The sequence below is a fragment of the Gopherus flavomarginatus genome, chromosome 3, assembly GCF_025201925.1.
Source record: "Gopherus flavomarginatus isolate rGopFla2 chromosome 3, rGopFla2.mat.asm, whole genome shotgun sequence".
Classification (NCBI taxonomy): Eukaryota; Metazoa; Chordata; order Testudines; family Testudinidae; genus Gopherus; species Gopherus flavomarginatus.
Window position 1 is genome coordinate 140,802,208 of NC_066619.1, and position 19,462 is coordinate 140,821,669.

The 19,462-nt window shown below is 44.7% G+C and overlaps 1 non-coding gene across 1 annotated transcript; it reads right to left on the reverse strand.

Annotated features, from left to right (window-relative positions):
* Positions 1-709: 709 nt before the first annotated feature.
* On the reverse strand, positions 710-781 carry TRNAY-GUA (transfer RNA tyrosine (anticodon GUA)). The gene has a single exon. It is a non-coding gene; the product is annotated as a tRNA-Tyr (tRNA).
* Positions 782-19,462: the final 18,681 nt, after the last annotated feature.

The window sequence follows — 19,462 nt, forward strand, 5'->3', positions numbered from 1 at the left end:
CAGAAAGGGTGCAATTTTAGGAGCAGGTTCCAAATAGTGCAATTAACCAGACAGAAAGGGCAGCAGGTGTCAGTGTAGGAGCCATTGAAATAACTCTGCACTTACTTAGATGCAGACATAACAAGCTCTATGGTTGGTAAACTTACAGAGACTCTGCTCCTGCTCATGAACTAGCAGCCCATGACCTCTAAACTGCTGCCATTTGGATGCATCTGAAAGTTAAAGGAACAATGATCTGTGTTAAAGGAAGGCTGCCATTTATTAGAGCCCCAATTGATACCATGTGTGCAAAGAGAGGTTTGAATGTGTTACAGGGAGTTTGGGAAATCTTGGTTATTTTAGTTTTGTAACAGGCTCCTGTCCACCTCCAGTAGAGTTTTCTGTCCCAATGGCAACTTACTTTCCAAATGTCATACAGACTAGTCCATTCCTCCCAAGTGGATGTGGTTCTTGTTCTTCTGCACATTGTTGCCCATGGAGGCCAAGGACCTGCAAATGAGTTTTCATGTGCCTTTGTTTAATTGACAAAAACAAGCCTAGACACTTAGAGGATTGGAAGTGATTTCAGCAAAGGAACATGTTTGTTAGGTTTTTATGCATTTGCATAGGAAAGCATGAAGTGTGTCCATTCATTTCAGGGACCCCTATTTAGTGGAGCTTCTGAACATACTGGAAATGGAATTATTTTTAATGAAGGAGGAGGTTTGTAAGGGGGTACTTGGGTTTGAACCAAGGACTTCTTGATTTACAGCCAAACACTGTACCACTGAGCTATACTCCCCTGACATTTGCCAAGGCAAGTCAGTGATCTTAAGGATTTTGAAGGATGGGCTCAGCCTCAGAGAGCTCCTTTTCTATTCCCAGACCACAGGGCTTTTAAAAATGGGGTTTGATTAAACTTTATATATACATGTAGACACCACAGCTTGCACATTCACCAGCATAGCTTCCCCCACTGACATAGCTACCGCCTCTGAGGGAGATGGGTTAACTACACAGACGGGACAGCTCTCTCCCCTCCACTTAGAGCATCTTCATTATGTTAATCACTCTGGCTTAATAAACAAGCTGCTCTCTATTGATGCATGCACTTGTCAATAAAAAGCTTTTGATGAAACCTTGCTGGTGTTGCCTGTCTGTCTCGCGGTCAGACAACAAACTTTGCCGTCTGGGTTAGAGTTCCTTGCATTCCTTAGTGGAAAACACTGAGAAGCAGCAGCATACCTCACAAGTGCTGGGAAAAAGTGAGATAAGGAAGAGGCTGCATCCCTGGTATAGTACCAACTGTGCGGTGTTAGGAACAGTTCCTTTGAAGAACTGATAAGAAATCCCAGCCTCCCTGTTTTCACTCCTTGGTTCAGTTCTCTGTCTGTTTTAACTCCCCTATATTCCTAACTTTTGGTGCTTGCTAAGACATTGTTAATCACCTAATGCTGTAAAACAAGTATACTAAAAGTGTCTAGTTTCTAGTTGTTAAAAGAAGGGGGTGGGTTGCTCCTGTAAATAATTTATGATGCGACAGAACTGTCTATATAGGCTTATACTAAGATGTAAAGAGCAGGCTGGTTCTCTCTGGAGATGAGCTGCTCTCTATAGATGCGTGCACTTGTCAATAAAGAGCTTTTGATCGGACCTTGTTGGTGTTGCCTGTCTCTCTCGTGGTCAGAAAACGAACTTTGCCATCTGGGTTAGAGTCCCTGACAGGAATTACCCAAAAAACCTGTTAGCCTGACTTTAGTCAGGTTGGCATACCTGGTTTTGTCTGCAATATCTTTATTCAGGTCTAACAATTATTTATAAATAGGTGGGAAATAACCTCCTGAATGGACAGGAACCAATTTATCAAATATTGCTGTGGTTACATTCAATATGGGTAACACTGCTCTACAGCCAAAATGCTTCTGAAATAAATGTAGTCCAACTTTACTAATTCTGGGTCACTGAAAACGAAAATGATGCTTAAAATTGTTGATTGGCTCTAGTTTTCAAGATATGCTATTGGGTCAGTATATACGACCCTTGACTTGGGAATGGCGGAGGATAAGTGAGTTATAAAGGGAAGGGATCTCAATTTAAACCAGAAATGACTAAAATACATCTTTGACTGGATCTATGACTAAATCTATGACTGGGTTTGGACAGTACTTGCTTTTTAGGCAAAACAATGAATGATGCAATCTGAAGCTGGTATTGTGTCATACATGATATGAATTGCATCATGTTATTCCTAGAAGTCATGGAGGATGCAATCATAATGAAGCTTACATCACTCTACTGAACAAATTGCCCTATATCAGCTCTCGAAATCATACAGTGTCGTGCTCTCTTATTTGTCAGTGTCTGATTTTGCAAAGGGACACATTTCTGTTTAACCAAAGTGAGCAGAGATGCCTCGTACTTGTGTGAACAGTGCAGATAACTTCTGCTATGTTTGTGGTGAAGTGACTTTTGCATCACAAAAGCGCAGTCTAACCACTCTGGTTAAGAAAGCCTATCACCTTTCTTTTGGCTGCAAAATTGGAGATCAGGACAAGAGGTGGGCCTCACACATATGCTGCAACACTTGTGCAACAAATCTTGGCCAGTGATTGAACAGGAAAAGGAAATTATGCCTTTTGCAGTGCCAATGATTTGGAGAGAGCCAACAGATCATACCAGCAATTGTTACTTCTGCATGGTGCCTCCAGTTGGGAAAGGTGTGTCAAAGAAGAAAAAGTGGACTGTGTATTGTCCAAACCTTCCATCAGCTATACGCCCAGTACCCCACGGAGAAGGACTGCCGGTTCCTGATGCACCAGAATCCTTCTCACTTGAGTCAGATGAGGAAAAGGAAAAGGATGAAACTTCTGGTCCTGAACCATCAATATCACAGGACCCACATTTTCTCCCATCCTCCTCCTCTGAACCACACCTCATAACACAAGGTGAACTGAATGACCTTGTTAGGGATTTGGAACTACCCAAGAGTAAGGCAGAGCTGTTGGGCTCCAGTCTACAGCAGTGGAATCTCCTGGCAGGCTATCAGGGCAAATGGAGCCCATCAATGCTTGCAAACTATTGCTGGACAGTGACAAGAGATGCTCCATTTAATGAATACAAGAGACAAGCCAAGAAGCGCCGAGTAGACATTGAATAGGACTAAACTATGTACAGAATAGTTTTTTGCCTTTTGTTTCATAATAAATTTTATGTTTATAACACTTTTGCTGATTTTTAAAGTGTTACATAAACAGGACAGGTGAAATATTATCATGGAAAGCAACCATAAACACATGAAAAGACAGGTTTACAATTTAAGATTAAAATTCTACTATCTTCACAATATACATAGACATAAAATGTAAAAACTTAAATATCTTAGAAACAGTAGCCAATCAGTTGTTTTAATTGTCATATTTGAATTCAGCACATCAAAAAACATAATAAATATCATTTTATCTCTGAAGCAGACGACTTCTCAAAAATTGTAGACCAATGTAACTGGTCATATTGGGCTGGATTAGTAGGAGCATTGCAAGCAGATTGAGGGACGTGATTATTCCCCTCTGTTCAGCACTGGTGAGGCCACATCTGGAGCATTGCATCCTGTTTTCACACTCCCTCTCCCCACTACAGAAACAAATTGGAGAGAGTCTAGGGGAGGGCAACGAAAAATAATTAGGGGGAAGAGGACTTAGGAGAAGAGGCTGAGGGCAGGGCCATTGAATGGGGTGGCAGGTGGGGCAATTTGTCCCAGGCCCTGCAGGGGCTCCCATGAGAATATAGTATTCTAGATTATTGCAAATTTTTTTACGGAAGAGGCCCCTGAAAATGTTTTACCCCAGGCCCCCTGAATCCTGTGGGCAGCCCTGCCCAGACCATGGTGCTGTTTCCCCACTTCACTCCCTTCCCTCAGTCTCCTCCCTTTGAGGCCCTACCTGTGCTCTACCCTCACTCCCATTTGTCCACTTCCCACCCCTGCTCTTCCTCTTTGGCTGAGGCCTGCTGGTCCACCTTTCGCTCGCTCCTCTCCTCCCCCAAGGCCTCCTCGCACCTCTCCACCCCCTACCCCAAGGTCTGCCTGCTGCCCACACCTCTCTGCCCCCTCCCCTGAGACTCACCTTGCCCATCACCCATACCTCTATGCCCCCTCCCCTGAGACCCGCCCTCCTCATTGCCCACAGCTCTCTGCCCCCTCCCCTGAGACCCGCCCTGCCCACACCTCTCTGAGCCCTCCCTTGAGACCCTCGTGCCCACACTTCTCTGCCTCCCCCCCCGAGACTCACCCTACCCATTGCCCGCACCTCTCTGCCTCCTCCCTGAGACCAACTCTGCCCACCACCCACACATCCCTGCCCCTCCCCTGAGACCTGCCCTGCCCACCGCTCCTACCTCTCTTCCCCCTCCCCTGAGACCCACCCTGCCCATCGCTCACACCTCTCTGCCTCCTCCCCTAAGACCAGCCCTGCCCAACACTTGCACCTCTCTGACCCTCCCCTGAGACCTGCCCTGCCCACTGCTTGTACCTCTCTGGCCCTTCCCCTGAGACCGGCCCTGCCCACCACCCACTCCTCTCTACCCCTCCCCTGAGACCCACCCTGTCCACCTCTTTCTTTGGTCATCTGTTGTTATTCCTTGAAACATCAAGGATGGAATAAAAAGCTGAGTTTACTCCAGGGTGAGGAAAGACAGGAGCCACCAACCCCCTGGCAAAGCTCAGTGCCCCAGAGAAAACCTGCCCCCTGCTATTGCAATCACTGATATACTGGGGATATGACGGGAAAGGGACTGTCTGAATGATCTAGGCAGGAAATGGACAACAATCTACAGCCCCATCATTAACCACAAAAACACTCTCCTCATGTTCCAGCCAGAAGGGAAGGGAGCAGGAATTCTTGCTGTTCAGCCATGGACACACTTACACAACGGCACAGCAGTGTGTGCGTTGTTGAAGATGGTCTGAGGAAACAACTGGAACTGATCACTCAGTGAGAACAGAACTAGAGTGTAGTGAGAGCAACACATTGTGGAAGAAGGAAAAGAATTGACAAGGATTTGTAGGGGATCTTAATGCATGTCAGTCTGTTAGCAAGAGTTAGGCCAGCTGTAACCCTAATGACGTGAGATTTGTAGAAGCAAGGATTGTGTGAGGTGAGTAGGAAAGAACTGAGTGAGAAGTTATCACGACCTTGCACTGATAATCAAATACATAGACTGGCACCCAGAAGTGAGGAAAATAAGATAGCAGGATAGCCCATGTATAAACAAAATGCAGCTGTTGCTCATTATTATCTGTATAATTGCTTGTTATTGTCTGTAACAAAGGTATAAATCCTTGCTGTAATTGTTTACCTGTTGAGAGACCTGTCCGGGACAGGGGCGACCCAGTGTCCTAGGGCACTCCCTCCCTCTATTGCAATTGCTGGAGAAATAATAAAGTATTTGATTTTGCTGCACCCAAACAAAAAAGAGAGAACTGCATTTTTCTCTAACAGCATCAAACAAGTAGTTGTGCCGAGTGGTTAAAGTGGTGGACTAGAAATCTGTTGCGGTCTCCCTGTGCAGGTTCAAATCCTGCTAACTATGGAGGAAGTTGTGATTCTTTAATTTCAACGGAGCTAGGTCTTGTCTCACTCTTAAGCTATGTCTACATGAAAGATTAATGTGGCCTGAGTTAAAGTGTTTTAATTGAACAGTTGTTGCATGTCCACCCTATGCCCCTGTGTCATCAGAGCACATCCATGCTGGCATCTCTTGGATTGCCATGGAGAGCAGTGCACTGTGGGTAGCTATCCCACTGTGCAACTGGCTCCAGGGTGCTTTGGGAAGGGTTTGCAATGCCTCCCGGGCTGGTACAGCTTCACATGATGCAGGTCTCTATCCCATTGTTCCATGGGCATCCTACTAGATTGCCAGCTACTTTTCAACTGCAATGTGCAAGGTGGGGTAGAGAGCTTGTGTTGGCGGGGGGGGGGGAGAGACAGGAAATTTAGAGGGCCATGGCCACACCTCTCTTTACTGGCTGTTAGGACAAATGATGGGGGAGGGGGAAAGGGTGCAGTCCCGGGGAAGAGGCGTTCTGTGGGTGTGGCCTCGGGAGGAGAGGTGGTGTGAGTGTGGGTCCTTAGGGAAGGGGTGTCAGGGAGGTGCCACAGTTCGGACAATGGTGCCCCCCCCGACGGCAAGTAAGCTTCTGCTGTCTGTGCTCTGTGTTCGCAGAGCGGGAGAGAGCAACTGCCACGGCAGTGATTTGCTCCCTGGGGCTCCGGCAGAGGGGCTCGGGAGGTGATTTAAAGGACCCAGGGCTCCAGGTGCTACAGGGAGCCTTGGGCCCTTTAAATCACCAGTCTGGGGAAGCCGGGCCATGCTGGCATAACGTACTGGCTCTTGCCGGTACCCCATACCATAACATGCCGGCTCACTTTCACATCCGGAAGGTCCTCATGTGGATCAATAAGTGGTTAAAAGATAGGAAACAAAGGGTAGGACTAAATGGTCAGTTTTCAGGATGGAAACAGGTAACTAGTGGTGTCTGTACTGGGACCAGGACTAGTCAACATATTCATAAATGATCTGCTAAACAGTGAGCTGACAAAATTTGCAGATGATCCAAAACTACTGGCTTGCTGCCTAGAACGAATGCTCCTTGAGTGAGGTGATCCACAGGGAGTAGCTCAAACCTCCAAAGTGCCTGACCAGGGGCAGGACATTAGCACAGCAAGGGAGGGGTGTGGCAATGACATCACAAAGGCCTTTTGCAGGACCTCAGACTATTGGTCAAAGGTGGTGGGGAGGTGGTGACCTCACAGAGACATGCTGACGTCAGCCAGGCAGGACAGGGCGATGTGCCAGGGAAACCTCAGAGACTCCTGTGTCTTTGCTTCAGCAAGTCTCCTTCTCCAGGTCTCTCTTTGAGGACTGAGAGAGTATTTGGGTTCACGTATGTGAGCGCCAGGAGGAACCTCTTTCGAGTTTTCTCCTTCCCTTGTAGTGATTTTACTAGAAAACAGCTGTCCCTGTTTAGAAGGTAAGAGCCTCCTCGAGGTTTGAAACCTGTTCAGTCTGATCCATCTGCTGGCAGTTGAATTCTAGGCATAGAAAACATGAGCTTAAGGAGGCAGAATTTTATTCCGCACCTGGGATTTTGATGGCGGCCGACTCCCTGATGCACCTTAGACGTACCCTAAAGAGGGTGGTCCCAAGGGAGACTGTCTGAAGGTTGGGTCACCTAACTCTCTAAATCCACAACCCAGACCCCTCCCTTGGCACTTTGTCACCAAGCCTTAGCGTGTCACAACTGAGGATGCCAAATTCAGGACGAACTGCTGAGAAATAGGGCAAACACAACTGTCAAGGTTCCTTCCCCACTCTGAACTTTAGGGTACAGATGTGGGGACCTGCATGGACACTTCTAAGCTTAATTACTAGCTTAGATCTGGTATCACTGTCACCATCCAGAATTTTCAGTGTCTGGATCACTCCCTTTCTCCCCAAAACCTTCCCCTCCCTGGGTAGCCTTGAGAGACTCCTTCACCAATTCCCTGGTGAGTCCAGCTCCAATCCCTTAGATCTTAAAACAAGGAGAAATTAACCATCCCTCCTCCTTTCTCCCACCAATCCCTGCTGAGTCCAGATCCAATCTCCTTGGATCTAAAAACAAGGAAACATCAATCAGGTATTAAGAAAAAGGCTTTTAATTAAGGAAAAGAAAGGTAAAGCAAAAATCCTCTGGGAGAGATTACCATACCAGCTACTCTCACAGACAACAGATTCAAAACACAGAGGATGTTCCCCTGGGCACAAATTTAGTTACACAAAAAAATATCTAATTTGATTCTACCTGTAATTGCATAAGACAGGTTACAAAGGAATAAACATAAACCTATTAATTCCTTTCTAAAACTTACTACTCTGATAAGAAGCTGTTCCTTGATCTTTTTCATTCCTGAAACTGAAACTCTAAACAAAGGAAAAACATCCCTCCTTCCTTTTGAAACATCTTGTTCCCCCATCGGTCCCTCTGGTCATGTGTTAGCTAGGCTTGGTGAACTTTTTAACCTTTTACAGGTAAAAAAGGCATTAACCCTTAACCATCTGTTTATGACAACAACCCAAAACTGGTGGTTATTCTTTTATAAGTTTCAGAGTAGCAGCCGTGTTAGTCTGTATCCGCAAAAAGAACAGGAGTACTTGTGGCACCTAAGAGACTAACAAATTTATCTGAGCGTAGCATGCATCTGATAAAGTGGGCTATAGCCCACGAAAGCTTATGCTCAAATAAATTTGTTAGTCTCTAAGGTGCCACAAGTACTCCTGCTCCTTTATAAGATAGATCAAACCAGCCACTAAAGTAAACTCCTGTTTCCCACACTGGCCAACAAGAAAACATAAAGGCAGTTTTCTCAGGCATTCTGGTTCTTATAACACCACCAAAAACACCGGATTCAGAGATGAGTAGTTCTTTACAACCAGTGTCATTAAATGATAGTTTCTTCTGATCCCAAAGGGATAGCCACTCCCAGGTCAATATACAACTTAAATCTTATTCAAAAATAATGCTGGTGCCCATTCTTTAGTATCTAATATCTAAAGCTTTATTCATAAAAAGAAAGAAAGGGGAGAGGTAAAATTGGCTAAGGGAATCAATTACATGCAGTAATGGCAAAGTTCTTGGTTCAGGCTTGTAGCAGTGATGAAATAAACTGTTGGCTTAGGTCAAGTCTCTGGAGTACATCTATGGCTGGGATGGGTCATTCAGTCCTTTGTTCAGAGCTTCAGTTTGTAGCAAAGTTCCTCCAGAGGTAAGAAGCAGGATTGAAGACAAAATGGAGGTGTTTCTAGGACCTTTTATACTTTTGCCATGTGTAGGGCATCCCATTGTTCTTCCTGTGGAAAATTACAGCAACAAGATGGATTTTGGAGTCACATGTGCAAGTCACGTGTTCATGCCCAATTTCCCTCAGTCATTGCAGGAAGCCATTACCTAGATTCCAGATAGTCCACATGATGACAGTCCACTCTTTTCCCATGGTCCATTGTCAACCAGGTGTGTCTTGATGAACAACTTAATTTGAACAGTCCCTGCAAGATGTGCTAGCTAGCTGCCTTGTGGGTGTTATCCTGTTATGCTTATAAGAAGCACACGGGATCTTTTTCAGGGGAAAAGGCAATATGCCACATTTATTGGAGCTACAACAATTAGCATATGCATTCAATCACACACTACACACACACACTGTGCCGCCAGTCGATGTTATAGTTACCAGTCTAGAGTCCGGATCAACCTAGTGGCCAGCTAGTTTGATCATGGGTAGGAGGAGCTGGGTTCTGTCGGTTGCAATACAATCCTCTGGGGAAGTCTTGGCAGAATGAACCCAAAGTTTCATGGCAAGGCACCCTGGTTATATACTGATAGGTAAACCCGCCCCCCCTCACCTTACCCAAGGCCCCAGGCTTTTTGCTGAGAATAGAGTAAAAGTAGGCCTAAAAGCCTTTAGCTAGGAGCAAGAGTTTTAACTTCTGCTAAACTTGTTTTTTTTCTTTTATAAAGGGCATGCCGAGGCAGAAGGATGTGGTCAGGGCCCCAAAAAGAGGAACTAGAATTGGATAAAGGGCAACCAGAAGATCTGTTAAGTTAGAACAGCTGAGTTTGCTGTCGGGACTACAGAAAAGGTGCTAGAACAGTCAAACCGCAGACTTGATTGGCAAAGACAATAACAGGAAAAGGCATAGATGGAAAATGGGGGTTTTGCCATAGATGAAGAATTAATTGGTCAGCTTGCTTGTTATCAACATTACATTCCAAATAAGGCAAATAACATGTGTAACCAGCGTGCTACATTTTGCAGTTTTAAACTTTATAAGCTTGGTAAAATTTGTAACATGTAGAGCAGCTAGCCTTTTGCATGGGGTCTATGCTGTCTCTCCCTGCATATATGCTTGTATGAAATAAAGGAGCCTCAGGCTGTTTGATCAAATCATTAAGGTGATGGTCTTTTCCCTGACAATACTGATTTTCCTTCATTGGGACCAATGAGTTTTGCACCATCATGTTGTAATGAATTGTTTGACGAGTGCTTGTTTTCTTAAATTGTCCTTTTCATCCTTCATCTTGATCTTTCATCAAGTAGTTCCTCAGGGAGTTATCCCAAGTTGGTTTTGATCACAGCTATTTTCTACCCACTGATAGGTGCCTGTCTCATCTTTAGAGTCATCAATCAGCCCTCCTCTGGCATTTCAACAGGGGCGTGTTGCAGCTTCCTGGCACCCTTGCATCTCTTGCTGCTTCCTCCCTTGTACATCTGGTTCAGCGATGGCCTTCACACTTACCTCTTAACACACACATTCCTCATTCACACACAAACCAGAATTAATTGACACACAACATTTTGAACAGGAACATCAAATTGCAATGCAAAAGAAAACAGCCATGGCATTCTTTTACTTATTTTAAAATGCTAAACCTGCAACAAATTGGTGATCCTCAAAGGTCTGTTACTGCCTTGAAATCAGTCCAGACTCAGATTCTGGCTGATGTATCTCTACCCATTGGCCCATTAGCCATTCCTTTCTGTTACTCAAAAAGAGTGGTTGGCAGGATGTGATCAGATCATACGCCAATACACTTAATGCATGGTACATAATTATTCTTTATCCTTCATTCTAAATCAGATAAAACATAAACATAAAATCCTACTGCAACATTTGGGGGAAAAGTTTGGGGGAGTTCAGTTCCTGGTTTTTCTTTGACCTCTCTCCAGCACTTGTTTTGGTTTGGCCTTCCCCTTTCCATCCCTGTCTGACATTTCTGTCTCTATCACAGCAGGTGACGCAATGGTGCGTGAGAAAGAGGAACAGAATTCTCAGGAGGAAAATGTTGAGAAAATGGATTAACATAGAGAATTATCACAAAGATTGAAAAATAATGTGTCCAGGAGTCATAAGTAGGAAAAATCCCATGACATTCAGCACAGACCAGAAAGAGAGCAGGTAAAGCAGCCAGGGGAGAAAGTAGGTAAATGTATTTCCTGTTGGGGAACTCAGACAGACCTCAAGGAAACCAGAAAACAGCAGGAAATCTTCAGGGGAAAGAGAAAAAATACATGTGCTGAGTGTGGGCCTTGGCTATACTGGTGCTTTACAGCGCTGCAACTTTCTCAAGGGTGTGAAAAAACACCCGCCGAGCGCAGCAAGTTACAGCGCTGTAAAGCGCCAGTGTAAACAGTGCCCCAGCGCTGGGAGTGCGGCTCCCAGAACTGTTTGCTAATCCCCGCGGGGAGGTGGAGTACCTGCAGCGCTGGGAGAGCTCTCTCCCAGCACTGGTGCCGCAACCACAATCGCACTTCAAAGTGCTGCAGCGGGAGCGCTCCCGTGGCAGCGCTTTGAAGTTGCAAGTGTTGCCATACCCTGGGAAAAACTGATGTGACTACTCAACCCATATAAAGCATCAGAAAATCCACACAGGTGAGAGGTCCTATGAATGCTGTGAGTGTGGGAAAACCTTCAATCGCCTTTCAAACCTCACTACCCATCAGAGAATCCACACAGGGGAGAGGCCCTATGAATGCAGTGAATGTGGAAACTGCTTCACTAAGAGCTCAGGCCTTTCTGAACATGAGAGAATCCACACAGGGGAGAGGCCCTATGAATGCCGTGAGCGTGGGAACAGCTTCTTGTGGCACTCAGGCCATGTTAGCCGTCAGAGAATCTGCAAGGGAGATCAACACCATAAAAACCTCTAGGGCTAGCAATTCTTTTTTTTTTTAATATTTTTTCCTGATTCCGACATAGTAACTTTTAAAGCTTTTTAAAGCTGCTTGAACTGTTTGCAGCACCGTTATCCCTCAGCTTGTCCAGATGAGTGGCCCATTTTTGCCTTTTGCAGTTTGCCCTGTTTTGAGATGGGCCCATTTGGCCTATCAACTCCATTGTCTCATGAGTAATTCGAGTGTGTCCTTCCTATCAGGAACCAGGGAGCATCACAGCAGGATTGGGCCCACCAATAGTAAGCTGAGATATGATATAAAGTGGGATCACAAAAGAAGTCAGACCTGAACTGGTATCATTATTGTAGTTTGTGCCAATAAGAGTCAGTTATGTATGTACGTAAAGAAGCCACTGCAGCAGATTCCCTCGTTCTTGTTTCTGCCAAAGTGTGGATCATGAAAAGAAATCCTGTGACAAAGAAAACTATCAATACAAATACTAAGGTCACTGCACACCTTGAGTATGGGATGGGAGGGTGCTGCATCATTGAGCAGTGCACATTTCGTTAAAGAAAGAAGATGAGCTAGCTTTGGCTCGTATCCTTCTTTCTAGTGGTCTGTTTGCAGAGCCAAAATACTGTTTCCTCAGTCCAGCCAGCTAAAGAATCTGAAAAGTTCTGCCTCGGGTTGTTAGGCCTTGTGGTTTAAGGCCCAGGTCAGGGACTTAGAAGATGTGAGGTCTAGTTCAAGCTCTGCTGACATTTCACTGTGTGACCTTGGATATGTTATGCAGGGCCAAAGTTGTAGTGGGGAGAGGTCCTGGCCTATGCAGTTACTTCAACAGCATATGCCAATAGTTATTTAGGTATCTAAACCCCCATTTACACATGTCATTGTGCACACATATTTAAGTGTCCAGACCTTGAGCCTCATTTCCAAAGCTGATTCTTGATCTCTCTGTGCTTCAGCTTCCAATCTGCAATTATAATACTTCCTAATCTCATAGGTGTGTTGTGAGGCTTAATCTGTTAACATCCTCATATGGAAGATGAAATCCTCATATAGACAGATATGTGTATGTCACACAGATGCGTGATCTGCCTATAGGAATTATTATATTAGGAATCTCAAGATCGTGGGCAAGAAAGAGGAAAAGTTTCTCTCTGTGCTTACAACTTTTGTGCTGCTTTGATCTCCCACCCTCTCTCTCTTTCTCAGCTTCTTATTGAAGGAACATACATCCATACCATGTAGATGTCAAGCACAGGAGTTTATTACGCACAGCGCTAGCAGAGTATCATCTTGATTATTAGGCTCAGAGACACTGCAGAACAATTAATTACAATAAATTATATAGGGTGCTCATTGGGCAGAGAGAAGCAATGGGGATGGCTTTTCTCAAGCCCCTGGATAGGTTCTAGCAGCAAAACAAGAGAAGCACAATAAACCAATGGTGTAAAAGATTACATAATGGTGCCACTCATGGCCCAAATTAATGTCTTGCTGACACATAGGTAATTACCCCCAAACTATGTCTATTAAAGTGTATGGGTTAAATCCTAATTTTGGAGTTCAGGGGATTGAGGTAGCAGCTCTTCCAGTTGACCAACAGGTACATTCATGGAGATTTAAAGCAAAAAAGTAGTAATTAGTTCTTAATAACAACAATTGTTTATAAGTTTACCTTTGCATTTCTGTGAGCTAGGATTGGCATACATCTGTGAGGGGAAGGTGTCATAACTTATATCAATCATATTAGGCCTCTCCCTGAACTCTGTCTGGGATCTGAGGGGTATTGTACCACTATCTTCTCCCTGCATTGGGGAGTAACCATGAGGCCTCTCTAAGTGCTTCATGTATCTATAACTCATGATAAGGATGCCCATTACATTCGGAGTTATGCTGACTCAGCTCAATGACTTGAAACACACACAGTTATCTGTTTACCCCAGCTTTCTCTTAGCTATGTATTGTTTGTTAGCCAGCCCTCATGGCCCAGGCCAAGCTGTGGACTCAGGGTCTATATGAAAAGTTCTTAGCAGAAACTGCAGTTAAGATTTTACATCGGCATTAAATGGATTATGGCCCTTCATTATCTTAGGAGAAACACCTGCACTTGTATGACCACTTCCATAGTGCATCTAAAGAAATGAAAGCAAGACAAATCCACTACTACAGAAGGGAAAAAAGATAACATACATTCATGCATACGCAATCCTGGGAAATTACGCATTTTAACTCTATGTACAGTTCTTCATACAACAAAGGCCATATCTTGTTCAAATTCAACTCATCAAGGTGAGCAAAAAGTAGCAGTCAGCAGTGTAATAGCTGTTGAAATTAAAATAGTTACATTAGTCTTTCAAATAGGAATCAGGACATTTCCCAAAAGTATGAAGCTGCTTAATCCAGTGCATGCAAAGACAAAATATTGGATTATTAATAAATAATTAATGCAAATCTCCCACAATTACCTCTGATCCCTTTACAAAAATAGGATCCAATTTTTAAAAAATGAATAGAGCCCAATTGTGTAGTTTTAGACCTTTCAGCAACATATGTGAGATAGGGGTTGGCCATATAGGCAACCCCATTCTTCAAAAACTAGAAAGATGTGCATGCACATGATTAATGAGTCATACATTTTTAATTTTTTGCATAGAAAAAAGCTCTGCCAAAGTGTTGCTGCAGTTCTGCATTTTTCCCCACCAGAGGGCACTGTGGCACAAGAACAGCAGCAGCTCTCAGCAGAAAATAACTTCTTCAGTCCTGACTTTTTTGTCCACCAGAGGATGCTGTGGCAATAGACCACAGCAGCAACTCCAGGCCAATGAGGGAGGAGAAAGAGCCTGCCTTCTTTGCAGCGGGCCAGGTCAGGAGACAGGGGCTATGGGGAGACAGACAGTGTGGGGCTGCTGGGCAGTGGCGTAGGCAGGTTCTACCAGCAGGTGGAGCGAACACATTAAAAAAGGTTCCAAAGCAGAGAAGGGCAAAAAAAGAAAGAAAACCCCAAGTCTTGCAGCTGAAGACTGAAGAACTTGCCTCTGAAGACCTGGAGCAGCTGAAGGACCCACCGCTAAATTGTCACCGAAGACCTGGACTGCTGGGGTGAGTGTAAAAATTAAAAAGGCACCACTTTGGGGGAATGTGCTCAGTGGGGAGCAGCCGCTCCCCTGCTCTCCCCCAGCTATGCTACTGCTGCTGGGGGGGGCGGGTCATAAAGGGGCTCATAAGGACTAGTTGGGGAGGACAGACTGGGGCAGGGGCTGAATGGGATTGGAGACACAGGGCCACAGTGGGGAGGAAGGTCCAAGGCCATATTGTGGTGGGAGAGGAGATGTAGAGCTACATAGGGACTGGGGAGTGGCTGGGTGGGGGCACAGAGACATATGGGGACAGGGGGAGGGGTGTAGGGCCACATGAGGATAGCGGGAGGGGGTGTGGAAGGATATATGTGGATAGGGGATGCCAAGACACAAAAGGGTGCAGGAACGCATGGGAACAAGGGCAGATGTGCCTGACTGAATGGGAGAAGCAAGGGTTCAGCCAGGGTCTACATGGAGGAATCTCTCCTTACCCCGCACCAGAAAACCTGTTCCATACTTTTCCCACCCATACCCAACAATTCTCCAAGTTCACACCCAGACTCCTTCCCAGCAATTTACTTCCCACTCCCTCAGCTCCTCCATTACCCCTGACTCCCCCAAGTCTTTAAACTGCTTCTGAGGCATGCAGGAAATATGGTTCTGTATTGTAGTTTAAATGAATTATTACTCAGAGTTCTGTATTAATATGCCTAGCACGGAATCTATTTGTCAAAAAAACCTTTCCTGAATCATTTTTGTTGTCTGTATTGTTAGAGACATACTTGCTGACAGGTATTTTGAAATAAATGACCAAAAATAATTGAAACTGGTGTGACTATATTATGTTATTTTTGACAAATAAAATATACAGAATTTTAAACTATTGTGTGCAGAATTCCCCCAGGAGTAATGTGAATTTGGGAAAACGAGAAAAGTAGGTATGAAATTCAAGTACCCAATCCAGGTCTATCAACCTACCAAGAGAGAGAAACTAAGGAACCTCTGCACAGTAGAAAAATAATCTTAATGTCCAGTATGTGTAACTATCTCCACCTTTGTGTACATATTTATACAATGTGCACCACTGTGGCAGCTGAATATGTTGTGAGTGGGGGTTGGTTTTGTTTGAAAGAACAACAGATTTTTTTTAAAGGTACAAGAAGTGATTGTGGGAGATCTGGGTAAGTTGTTATATACTCATTAGTTATCCCATTTTAATTTGGCAACAGTGGACTGAGTAGCTTCCTAATTTCAGGAAACTTTCCTTGACCACTTTAAAAGGCTGATGTGAATGTTTTAAAGAGGGAAATCTAATTGTTTATTTCAAATGCCTTCAGTAAACAAAGTAACTAGAAAAAAATTAGTTTGTATCTTACAAACAGGGATGGCTCAGGATGTTTTGATCAATAATCTAGTTAGAAAAGTCTATTGCTGTTGATTTGTAATAGCTGCCTTAGTGGAAAGTTGCCTATTGGATAAACTCCCAGACTGACAATTACAGGGCCGCCCAGAGGATTCAGGGGCCCGGGGCAAAGCAATTTCAGGGGCCCCTTCCATAAAAAAAAAATACGTTGCAATACTATAGTAACATGTATTTGGAAGTGTAAAAAATAACTAGTGAAATACATTCAAAAATTAATTTGTAATAATTTGAAAATACACTAAATACATTATTTAAAAACATAAATGCTTTAATGGTATGTAAACATTTGCAATTACATGATGGGCTGTTGCTGGGTGATGGTGATTGTTGATGCCACTGGGCTGTCGCTGCCTAGGGGTGGTGCTGCTGTTGCCCAGGGCTGTGTGGGGAGCTGGGCTCGGGGTTGGGGGGTGCCTGGCTCACAAGGGCTGGGCTCAGGGCTGTGGGGAGATGGGGTCGGGGGGTGTCATGGTATAATTCCCCACTCTGAACCTTAGCATCCAAAAGATGGGGTACCAGCATGAATTCCTCTAAGCTCAATTACCAGCTTAGTACTTGTAGCGCTGCCACCAACCAGGAATTCCAGTGCCTGGTACACTCTGGTCTCCCCAAAACCTTGCCCGGGAATCCCCGAGACCCAGTCCCTCTGGATCTTAACACAAGGAAAGTAAATCCTTTCCCTCACCATTGCCTCTCCCAGGCTTCCCCTCCCTGGGTTACCCTGGAAGATCACTGTGATTCAAACTCCTTGAATCTTAAGCAGAGAGGAAAATGCACCTTTCCCCCTCCTTCTCTCTCCCACTCCCAGACTTTCCCTGCGAGAGAAAGTAATCCTAACACAGAAAGAAAATTAACCTCTCTCTCCCTCTTCCCTCCTTTCTCCCCATCAATTCACTGGTGGATCCAGACCCAGGCCCCTGGGGTCTCACCAGAATAAAAAACAACAATCAGGTTCTTAAACAAGAAAAGCTTTTAATTAAAGAAAGAAAGAAAAAAGAAAAATTATCTTTGTAAATTTAAAATGGAATAGGTACAGGGTCTTTCAGCTATGGACACTGGGAATACCCTCCCAGCCTTGGTATACAAGTACAAATTAAAATCCTTTCAGCAAAATGCAAATTTGAACTCCTTCCAGCCAAATACACATTTGCAAATAAAGAAAACAAGCATAAGCCTAACTAGCCTAATCACCTAGTACTTACTATTTTGAATCTATAAGAACTTGTATCAGGGAGATTGGAGAGAAACCTGGTTGCACGTCTGGTGCCTCTGAGCCCCCAGAGTGAACAACAACCAAAAACTAACAGCACACACAGAAACTTCCCTCCCTCAAGATTTGAAAGTATCCTGTCCCCTGATTGGTCCTCTGGTCAGGTGACAGCCTGGCTCACTGATCTTGTTAACCCTTTACAGGCAAAAGAGAGATGAAGTACTTCTGTTCTATTAACTCTTACTTATCTGTTTATGACAGAGGGTGTCCGGCTCGGAGGGGCTGGGCTCGGAGCTGGGGGTCAGGGCCATGGGTAGGATGGGGTCAGGGGTGCCCAGCTCAGAGGGGCTAGGGTCAGGGGGGTGCCCGTCTCTGGCCCCGGCCCCTTACCATTCTGCTTACCCCCTCTCCCGGACAGCGCTGCAGCGGCATGGTGTTCCAGCAGGGCCTGAGTTCCTGCCGCTCGGCTGCAGCTTGCAGCCCCACCCCCTTGCCAGCTGAGACACCGGGTGATGGGGGGGACATGGAGACAGGAGGAGGAGCCTCCGACATACTTGTGGGGGCCCCGGTGGGGCCCAGGGAAAATTGCCCCACTTGCTCTCCCTCGGGCAGCCCTGACTCTGGGAGCCCTTTTCGCCGCTGCTGCAGCCTGGGCTCGGCTCCAGGGGACTCCGCCTCCCTCCCTCCTTCTCCGGCTCCTCACACACTCTGGGAGCCCCTTTTGCCGCTGCCGCGACCCGGGCTCAGTAAAAGGGACTTCTGGAAGTCCATTGCTTCTTGTCCTATCCTCAGAGGTTAAGGAGAACAATTTTTCTCCCTCCTACCTGCTTGCAGTAACCTTTTATGTACTAGAAAACCGTTATGAATGAAGGATATCAAAAAAGTTACAAAACAATTAAGAATTTTAAAAGGAAGGATTGGTCCTTTAACATTGCTAACATATGTTTGCTGTATATGTATGTGCTTCAACTCTTCTCTGATCAAATCTCATCTCTGAACCCTAACATGCAGTATAACCACAGTATAACAGCAGAACAAATGTGAACAAGAACAACTTCCAAAAGAAAAATGTTATAATGTTAGAATGAAGAGAGAGATTTTGGGTGGTCCCAAGAGGTTCTCAAGCCCTGAGTGTCCCTGAAGGAAAGTGCCCAGGTGACAATCCAGAAAATCTTCCAAAGCATTTCCTGCTGCTTTTGCAAAAAAAAAAAAAAATCTCTCCTAAGCTACTTGAGGTGGGACTTTCATTCAGAGATTCCAACCTAGACTCCTCAGCAAGTTGGGCATCTGGAGACATGTTTGGTTGCAATGATAGGAAATGGGATTCTCTGACCAGGAAGAAAGGCCCCGGGCGGGGGGGGGGGGGGGGAAGGATAGTTTAGTGGTTTGAACATTGGCTCGTTAAACCTGGTATTGTGAGCTCAATCCTTGAGGGGGGCCCTTCAGGGATCTGGGGCAAAAATCTGTCTAGGGATTGGTCCAGCTTTGATTAGGGGGTTGGACTAGATGACCTCCTGAGGTTCCTTCCAACCCTGATATTCTATAACCTAGAGCTTAGGAGCATGAAAATGAAGAGATAGCAATTATTTCCTAACAGAGAAGCAGTTCAGCCTCAGTGCTGGCAAGAGAATCCAAGTAGAATTAGAAAATTTTCAATTATAAGACAAACTCACAAAATAGTTTGGAAACCAAAATTTTTAGAAATACGATCTGAAATCTATTGATATTTTATACATCATGTGAAATGAGATGCAGTGGAATTTTAAAAGATGTTGCTACTATTTATGTGTGACAGGATATTTATGGAAGTCAATTTTTTATGTATTGCTCTTATTTATGTATTTTACAAAGATATTTATTTATAAATAAAGTATTATTTTATACAAAATGGCAACCTATACTAGTAGTGGTTTGAATTAAATACCTGTTTAACCAAATAGTAAATAAATGAAGAACGAGAACAGAAAAAAACCTGTAATTGTCCAGCCTTAAAGCCCCAGTTCCACAGAGTACATATGCATGTGACTAACAAAGTGTATCACCCAGTCCACAGATGTTA